The sequence below is a fragment of the Archocentrus centrarchus genome, unplaced genomic scaffold, assembly GCF_007364275.1.
Source record: "Archocentrus centrarchus isolate MPI-CPG fArcCen1 unplaced genomic scaffold, fArcCen1 scaffold_66_ctg1, whole genome shotgun sequence".
NCBI lineage: Eukaryota > Metazoa > Chordata > Actinopteri > Cichliformes > Cichlidae > Archocentrus > Archocentrus centrarchus.
In genome coordinates, this window is record NW_022060283.1 from 82,748 (window position 1) to 93,390 (window position 10,643).

Below are 10,643 nucleotides of genomic sequence, written 5' to 3' on the forward strand. Positions count from 1 at the left end.
CCCCCCTTTCACTGGCTTCCATTTTCCAGAGGGTCAGCGTTCAAATTTGATTTCATGCACTGCACCGCCAATACTGGCTGGCAGTGGCGTTAAAAGACTTGGGGATGAAGGAGAGATTATCCGACAGCGGAGAAAGCCAAGTTACGCTGACCTAATTGAAACCAAACAATCTCTCTGGGCAGCTCACCGAGTGTGATTAAAGCCTGGTCTTGGCCATCTCTGTTTACTTAAAAACCAGTGGCAAGTTTCTAATAAATTAACACCCAGTGTGACCTATTAAATCACTAGAGATGAATTCGGGCCACAGCCGAGCCAGAGAGCCAGGAGAACAGCTGCTTTAAATAGATGCAATTAGAGCAGGCTCTTTCTGCCATAGAGCATCACAATGCTTTCATTAGCGTGTCGGGCTGAATTTCCAAAGATGGCCGCCAAGAGATTACTGCTGACACATTCCTGTAAACTGTAAAAGATGCATCGGGCCCCAGCTTTTTAGGATTTTGCCAGTCCTGGCCTGGCAGCCAGCGCCGAGGACTGTAGTGCCAGGAAAGAGATATGGCTGTCCCAGAGTGAGGGCTTCCAGCCAGGCAAAATGGAAAGTCAACCTGCAGCATGTGTGTGTGTACATTATGTATGTGCATGCTGGTATCAGCTCCAAAAAATAAATAAGTGTGGAGCTGACTGACTGAGCAAGAATGATCAAACTTCAAAATGTGTTTGATATGGCTGTGATCTAATGGCTGTCTCACACACACTCATCTCCTACTGTGCCGTCTCCTGTAAATCACTCGTCTGCCTGTAATTCATCACTCTCATCTTATAATTCCATCCGTAAAAATGTGGAGAGGGCCAACGTTGTGCATCACTGTTTTATCCCTCGTCAAGCCTTGAGTCAGATATTCTTAACAAATGGCTGAAAATAAATTGCATTAGATAAGAGGACCAGTTGGTTTTTCCCATTCCCAGATGAGAGTAAAACATCAGTGCCATTTAGTCTTGAACAGGGAGCTGTAATAAGGCTTTGAATAGATTTCTAGATATACAAGATGAAAAGCACAGAGTACATTTAACCACCTTAAATCAGACCTACTCTGGAACGTCACACTTCATATGCCTGTTGAAGATTGTTCCCCAGTAAAAATTAAGGCATTACAAAGCCTATAACTCCTGTTTTGGTATTTGGTGAAGGGTTCCCTGTGATGTGGTTTTTCAATATGAAAACAAGAGGAGCAATATTAAAGAAATTGCTGTAGCCTATCTGACAATAAGTGACGCCATAATTGGAGACAGCTGTTCTCAGATTCTCTGCTTCTGAAGCAGGGGGCTGATGTATTAGGATTCAGCGGTTTTTGCCTTGACGCCACACACATGTTGACTGAGGTGGATGTTTTCAGTGGAATTACAAAACGGTCACAACAGTAGTGTTAACTTTCATGCTAGTCCCCCATTGCGTACAAGTCTTAAACGTCCCTGACAATTGGTATGGCGTCCAAGTTCTTTTCTCTATGTTTGTACCTTTGACAAAGACAGAATGAATATACTCCTCTGGGCGAGCCGCATAGATGCAACAGCTCTAGTTTTATTTTAACCAAATGCCTGTGTTGCGTGTCATATCGGAGGGTGGTTGGAATCCCAACTTCTTACTAATTATCTGTTAACAGAGGTGGGAAGTAACAAAGTACAAATACTTCATTACTGTACTTCAGTAGAATTTTCAGGTATCTGTACTTTACTTGAGTATTTATTTTTCTGACAACTTTTTAATTTTACTCCCTACATTTTTGCACAAATATCTGTACTTTCTACTCATATTTTCAAAATGTGCTCGTTACTTTAGGTTTAACACATATGAGGAAAGTTTTTATTTCCCATCACTGCGCCTTCAAACTTTAAACCGATCTGAGCTTAAATGGAGGAACAATAACACACAAGGGACAATTATACTGGGGTATCCATCTTATCCCATACAAAGGCTTGAAAGAGGCAAAACCACATAATTTATGCATCATTTATTGTGCTGTACTCAGGGGTTACAGCAGGCCGGAGTGATCAGAATGACATTTTTGGTCTGTAAGTTGTGGTCACGGTACTTCAGCATCTAGCTAGAGCTACAGAAGAGGAGCAAAAACAAAGGGAGTAACGTGTTACAGGTAAAAGTAACTTTTCTAAATCCTCAACAGATATCAGCAAACACATAAAGTGTCTGCAGTTTGTCACACACTGTGTCTGCTAGCTAAAGGGTCCAGCTGCTGTATTTCCAGGGAAAGAAAAGAGCGAGAGAGAAGTTCACTCAGAGATTGAGAAAGATGGAAGAAAGAGGACAGGAGAGGAAGACGAGTGCTTAGATTTAAAGGTAAGAACTGCTCAAAAAAAAAATGAGGTATGCCAACTTTGTGTTATTCAAAGGTTGCATGAAAATGCTGCAGTTTAGTTCAGGATAAACAGGTTAGATTGCTGTACTGTGGTGATTTTACAGTAAAACTCTGTGTTGGACTGGTGCACAATGTCTGTGGTGTTCATGCTCATTGTTAGGTTACATCAAGTGTAGCAGAGATGAGTTTGAATTTAAGCTGGTGAAGCTTAGATTAATTCACTGAATTCAACCTTTATACCAACCATATACTGTCCATAAAGACAGTGTAAGCAGTATATTGTCAGTGTGGGGGATGGAAATCAGCCAGGATAGCTCATGAAATACTGGGTTACATCTTGTTGAATTCAGTTGTGCAAATCCACACAGAGCAGTAAAACTCAAAACAGCGGCAGCTGATCACAACATGCACATAAAGAAAATCTACTGAAGCTCACAATAGAAATTATTGTGAGCTGGGATTCTTTTACGACTACAAGAGGGTCTGTTTAGGTGATGAGGCAGAGTCACTCATCTATAATGTACAGTTTTTTTGGTAAAGTTTCTCTTTTTCTCTGTTCTACATAACTGTCTTCAAGCTGAGTGCATTCATTAGAATTAGAATTTAGATTGAAATAAAGTTTGTATTCTCATGTAATACTATTGTTTTATTATTACATTAATATAGCACAAGGTTCTGTTAGCTTTGCACAAAGATAGCTGGTAGAAACGTCCTCCAAAGAGTTACTTTGACTTTCTTAGTTTGAGTACATTTCAGAGCCTGTACTTTTTCACTTTTACTTGAGCAAAGAAGTTGAATTAGTACTTAAGTACAGAATGTCTGTACTTTTGCCACCTCTGCCTCTTAACCATTACTGATACCCAGCACCCTTTGTCATTACATCTTAACGCACCGAGTGCCCAATTAGTTTTTGAAAGCGCAAGTTGCTCTGATGAACTTCAGTAGAAACAGACACAATGAGGCAATAATAATTTCTGCTACTACACTTAATTCTTATACAGACATGTTTTCTTGAGATATTTGCTGATATGAAGTACCAATCAGTAGTACTAAATTATTATTAATTAGAATAATATTAAGCTGATACCCCTCAATGTGAAGAAGAACTGGTAATCATTCTTTTATGTGTAAGGCAACTCAAAAACAATGACTTTCTACATTTGTAAAATATAATGTATCATGTAAATATATCTAATAATATACATTTAGCTAATTGGCATTTATTAATAATAAAAAAAATAACTAAACTGAAAAAAGTTCAGTTTAGTTATGTTTAAGTTTATTCACTTAATGCATTTGTACTAGTCTTATTTCAGCTCAGTGTTAAAATCTTAACTGCATACTGCTTTATCGCTGCTTTCTTTGTTTTGTGCTTTCAGTCTCACTGTGAATGCATCACCTCACATGCATCATGTATGGAGTGGAGCTAACAAGAAACAAGTGACATGAAATAAAATTTATTGAGTTGAAATTGAACATGTTATGTTACTGTAAATACAAAAAATCTTTTTCAATAAGTATAGAAAAAAACAATGAGAGAGAGAGAGAGAGAGAGAGAGAGAGAGAGAGAGAGAGAGTAAATGTTGCTGTCTAAGGTTTAACGTTTATTTATTTCTCCCACTAGCAACCAGTGCACTCCTTTTGAGGTGTAGGTTAGTAAACAAAAAATGTAAAATTTAATTGAATAGATTTGTTGGTTGTCACTGATAACCAGTCAAGCTTTGAGCTGGCCTAAAATCCCGTCTAAATAATCAATTGATATGACTCTAATTATTATTTATGCGGAAACCATGATAACATGAAACATTATCCCAGGAGATGGGACATGTTTTAAATCTAACATGTGGTTAGTGTTGAGAAATCTTCAATGATTCAAAGCTTGATTCACACATTTGTCTAGCTGTTGTTTTTCACGTGTCTTGAAAATTAAGTGACATTTGTTGCTGCAACTTGGTTTCCAACAAAAAAACGATATGGAAGAGGGGTCTGGCTTCAAGCTGGACATTTCATCTTTACTCAGAATCACAGTTACATACTACTGCAGAGGCTTGGATGAGGAAACAAACCACTATGACAGTTGATGCGGTCACCAAACAATTTATATTAATCTCCATTACAAAACAGGGAAATGAAAGAAGCAGATGGCACAACACTTTATTAATGCAGTTCTAACATTAATTCAAACTCAGTATGTGCAAGATGATTTATAGAAATTAAACACAATGCAGCACATGCTTGTTGCCTTTTGGATCATTTTTAATGGACTTATCTGACAAATATTATAATCTGTTTTGTGGAACATAACAGACCACAAAGCAACACATGGTCATATGATTTCTGATGCTAGAGAACCATATGAAATGGTGATTCCAGCACGAGTTGATATATAATGCTGTGAAAAATTAACTGATTTCCTATTTTTTGCATATTGTCACAGTTACATATTTCAGACAATCCAACTAATTTTAGTATTAGATAACCCAAGTAAATGTAAAATGTGATTTTCTTGGTGATGGAGACCCTCTGGGGGCCGGTGACGAAGGTGATGAAGATCCTCGGGTGACATGGCTTAAGGCCGATATGGGAGGTGGTCGCTCAGCAGGGTATGCAGCCATCTCTGAAGAAGCTGGGCCTGGCCATCCCCACTCTGGGAACAGGAATGGGTGCAGGATGCTCAGCCTTGTGCGAAGACTCTGGCTTGGGCTAGGAAACAATCTCCAGGTGTAGTGTGGAACACTGTCAGCGGGAGCTTTGCTTTCCCCGGGAAGAGGGAGACAATGTAGCAGGAGCAGTGGATGCCTCAGTTGAGCAGAATACTGTTGTCAGAGCAGATGAGCTGGTCAGCGCAGAGTCTGGAAATCCCAGGGAAATCTCCGTAGAAATGCCGCAGGTCACCGGGGAAAACAGCTGCAACTAGTTGGGACAACTAGACAGGGGAAACAAAATCTAATACACTGTACATGAGACAGGAGACTACCAAAAAAAAAAAAAAACGGAAGAACTAAACAAGGGAACATTACTAAAGGCCAACTACCCCTATGGAAGCTTCACCAAGGGAACTGTTTACCCTGTCCTGGATAGGGTTACTGGGGGCCCACCCTGGGGTCAGGCCTGGGTAGGGAGCTCGAGGGAGAGCATCTGGTGGCCGGGCATTAGCCCGTGGTGCCAGGCCAGGCACAGCCTGAAGAGGAGACATGGGCCCACCCTCCTGTAGGCGTTGTAGAGGTTGGGTGCAATTTGTGTCGGGCGGTGGCCAAGTGCAGAGGCACTGGCAGACTGATCCCTGGCTATCGAGACTCGCTATTAGGACATGTCACCTCTCTGGTGGGGAAGGAGTCTGAGCTAGTGTGTGAGGTTGAGAGATACTGGCTAGATATAGTCGGGCTCACCTCAACGCATGGCCTGGGCTCTGGAACCAGTCTCCTGGAGAGGGATTGGACTCTGTTCCAGTCTGCAGTTGTATCAACTGGGGTGGATATTCTTGTATGTATGGTCTTTTTGTCTGTACAGCAGAGTTTTCATCAGTGGACAAGAGGGTTGTGTCCCTGCACCTTCGGGCCAGGGAATGGGTCCTGACTCTTCTTGGAGTAGAGTGGGCTGGGTCCTGATTCTTCTTGAAGTTGCTGGGTGGGGTCCTCGAGGGTGCTCCATCAGGTGATGCCATCGTCCTACTGGGACACTTCAATGCTCACATGGGCAATGACAGCGAGTCCTGGGGGGCGTGATTGAGAGAAACGGCCTGCCTGATCTGAAACATAATGGTGTTCTGTTATTGGACTTCTGTGCAAACCACAGTTTGTTCATAGTGAACACCATATTTGAGCATAAGGATATCCACAGGTGCACGTGGCACCAGGACACCCTAGATCGATTTTGTAATCGTATCATCAGATCTGAGGCCATATGTTCTGGACACTTGGGTGAAGAGAGGAGCTGAGCTGTCAACTGATTACCACCTGGTGGTGAGTTGGCTCAGGTGGAGGGAGAAGATGCTGGACAGACCCTGCGCACCTAAATGTGTTGTGAGGGTGCGGGAATGCCTGGCAGAGAGGCCCCAGTCCATGAGATCTTCAACTCCCACCTCTATTGTTGAGGCTGCTGCTCAGAGCTGTGGCTGCAAGGTGGTTGGTGCACATTGGGGTGGTAATCCATCTCTTCGTCGAACCTCAGATTCAAGAGAAGCAATGCGACTTTTGTCCTGGTCGCGGAATGCTGGAACAGCTCTTCTTCCTCTCGAGGATATTCGAGTGTGTGTGGGAGTCTGCCCATAGTCTACATGTGTCTTGTGGAATTGGAGAAGGCATTCAATTACGTCCCTTGGGGTATCCAAAAAACAAAACAAAAAACAGAACAACACTCAAAGGCTTTAAGTGATGTAGCGCTTTTCTCTTACAGAAGAATGAATGCTTGGCCACTGTGAGCATATGGACCAATCAACCACCCAGTCAATTAGAAACAATTCTAAATGACTCAAGTTTCATTCCCAATATGTTTAAAACTTTCTGGCTCTGGTATAGTTGAAAAAAATATCATAATTCAACCTGTCAATCAATCTGTTTCTGTGTGAAATCAACAATGAGGCAGTGGAATTACACTGTCCACCCATACAATATATATTTGACAACTGAACCCTAAATTTGAGTCATCATCAGTGATGACCCCCCTTTTTTTTGATTGATCTCCCAAATCTTGGCAATTAGGGAACAAAGAAAATGATACTTCTGAGACACTTCAAAAACTATTTAAACTATGTAAATGTACAAAAAGTACTTTTTGCTTGTCTCCTAATCATAGAGTTAGGGTTCAGAGCTAGATTTGGGATTGTCAGCAATGATGGCTTGGACCTCAGTGTCAACTTAACCAGCCCAATGGTATGTAAAACATTTAAAAAAAAATCTTTCATTGAACTATGATCATGTTGCATCATTATAACAGATAATCAGTGTATTATAAGAAAATTATGAAGTGTTTTTTTGTGATTTTGAGCTCATTTTTTTCGGTTGTCCAGCTATATCTGTTTCTGGACAAATGTGAGACCCCTCTCATTTTTTCATGGCCAGTAGGGCAACACTCAGCTCAGTTTAGTTGTGGGCATACGGGGTATGCTGTGAGCCCATTCTGCTTAGTGTGAATGTCCCACACTAAGCCCATTGGGGGTCCCCCTGGGGCTACATCTGGCCCATATGCACACTGCATATAACACCAGTAATGAGACCACAGTTGGCTGCCAAATGTGAGCTCAATTTTCTGACCGTAGGAGTTCCACATGGGCTTCAACAGGGCCTGTTTACTGGGTGTGGGGCACTGTCTTGCCATGGATTCAGGCGGACTCTGTCACATCATTAATCAGGATGTTGGAATGTGTCTTGTAACCATGTATTCAGTTGTGACTGAATATATTTGAAAATAATGTGCTTTTAAAAAAAAAAAAAGTTACAGGGTTAGTTAGAGCAATGTGCTGTTAATTAAAATTACACTTCAGCCATGCTGAAACACCAAACATACTGATTAGTCTAACAATTGGCTTTTAGGAATGTGTGTAATAATGGGCATTAATTCTGTAGAGCTTGAGAAAATGGAACAAAGTGGACTTTCTTTTCTTCTGTCTTTTAAAGGCAGATAGCAGAGGCGAATTGGACTTTGCTGCCATAGCTGAACTGCAGGAAAAACATAGTCAGCAGCAGTGGTGTATGGCAGCCATTATCTCCCTCTGAGATTAAAAGCAAAAGTCTGTCCCCCTGGCTCAAGCCACAGCCTTTGGCCAAGCCAACAACCACAGATATTTCTCCTGGTCCCTGTGTAGTACTTGATTATGTGTGCACTCTTGACTACTGTGGTCAAGCCAGCTTACATATGGAGAGGAAGAGGAAGCTCTGGAAGAGAATGAGAGAGAATGAAAAGGACGGAGGACAAGCGTGAGAAAAGTGGAGAATATAGACTTATAGTATTAACCGTCTGAGGTAAGTCATCATTAATTATACCTCCAACCCTTACTTTAACTATAACCATAAGCAATCAGAATAAGTCATTTTTGTTTGTCGTGCTTAATGAAATTATTACAGGTGCTAGTCATAAGATTAGAATATCACAAAAAAAGTTTATTTATTTCAGTAATTCCATTCAAAAAGTGAAACTTGTATATTATATTCATTCATTACACACAGACTGATATATTTCAAATGTTTGTTTCTTTTAATTTTGATGATTATAACTGACAACTAATGAAAACCCCAATATCAGTATCTCAGAAAATTAGAATATTGTGAAAAGGTTCAATATTGAAGACACCATGGTACCACACTCTAATCAGCTAATTAACTCCAACACCTGCAAAGGCCTTTAAATGGTCTCTCTGTCTAGTTCTGTAGGCTACACATCATGGGAAAGACTGCTGACTTGACAGTTGTCCAAAAGATGACCACTGACACCTTGCACAAGGAGGGCAAGGTGTCAGCCTCTTTACCAATGACTAAAGGTCATTGGTAAAGAGGCTGGCTGTTCACAGAGCTCTGTGTCCAAGCACATTAATAGAGAGGCAAAGGGAAGGAAAAGATGTGGTAGAAAAAAGTGAACAAGCACTAGGGATAACTGCACCCTGGAGAGGATTGTGAAACGAAACACATTCAAAAATGTGGGGGAGATTCACAAAGAGTGGACTGCAGCTGGAGTTAGTGCTTCAAGAACCACCACACACAGATGTATGCAGTCATGGGTTTAAGCTGTCGCAGTCCTCGTGTCAAGCCACTCTTGAAAAAGAGACAGTGTCAGAAGCGTCTCGCCTGGACTAAAGACAAAAAGGACTGGACTGCTGCTGAGTGCTCCAAAGTTATGTTCTCTGATCAAAGTCAAGTTTGCATTTCCTTTGGAAATCAAGGTCCCAGAGTCTGGAGGAAGAGAGGAGTCTCTTCCTCCAGACTCTCCAGGTACAGAATCCACGTTGCTTGAGGTCCAGTGTAAAGTTTCCACAGTCAGTGATGGTTTGGGGAGCCATGTCATCTGCTGGTGTTGGTCCACTGTGTTTTCTGAGGTCCAAGGTCAACGCAGCCGTCTACCAGGAAGTTTTAGAGCACTTCATGCTTCCTGCTGCTGACCAACTTTATGGAGATGCAGATTTCATTTTCCAACAGGACTTGGCACCTGCACACAGTGCCAAAGCTCCTAGTACCTGCTTTAAGGACCATGGTATCCCTATTCTTAATTGGGCAGCAAACTCGCCTGACCTTAACCCCATAGAAAATCTATGGGCTATTGTGAAGAGGAAGATGTGATACGCCAGACCCAACAATTCAGAAGAGCTGAAGGCCACTATCAGAGCAACCTGGGCTCTCATAACACCTGAGCAGTGCCACAGACTGATCGACTCCATGCCACGCTGCAATGCTGCAGTAATCCAGGCAAAAGGAGCCCCAACTAAGTATTGAGTGCTGTACATGTTCATACTTTTCAGTTGGAAATTTCTAAAAATCCGTTTTTTGTATTGGTCTTAAGTAATATTCTAATTTTCTGAGATACTGAATTTGGGATTTTCATTAGTTGTCAGTTATAATCATCAAAATTAAAAGAAACAAACATTTGAAATATATGACTCTGTGTGTAATGAATGAATATAATATACAAGTTTCATTTTTTGAATGGAATTACTGAAATAAATCAAGTTATTTATTTGTTCCTGATACAATTTAACAAAAAGAAAAATTACATAAACTGCATGAATTTCTACTTGCTTAGGGTTATCGTTAGGGTTAGGATTAAAATCAAAAACCAACTAGTGAATGTTAAATGCAGGAGTTTGTGTGGTATGTTTTCTTTGTAGAAAAAGCATATGAGGTTTAGGAAAGCAACTCACTGCTGAAAACTCCACTTTTTTAACTACAGAGTTATTTAATTGTTACTTATTTGTGTTTTAATGTACAGCACTTTGTGTTAGCTGTGGTTGTTTTAAAGTGCTTTATAAATAAAGATGGTATGGTATGGTATGGTATGGTACAGTATGGTACATTTAATGTACCCTAGGTGAGTCACTGCTGACTCACCTAGGGTTAGGGTTGGGTTTGGTTTTAACCACATGCCAGACAGATGTTTACACACTGTAAGTTGTTGGATTTCTAATGTCTTATACAACGTGGTATTACAGTTCTCTGCTAAACAATTTTCTCATTGTACATGAATGATGAAAATTTAGTAAAAGCTGGTGCACAGAACCCTGCTCCTATCCATATCTAACCAAGATGAGTTTCTAATTAATGCTAATTGTTTAACCAGAGACATTGCAGA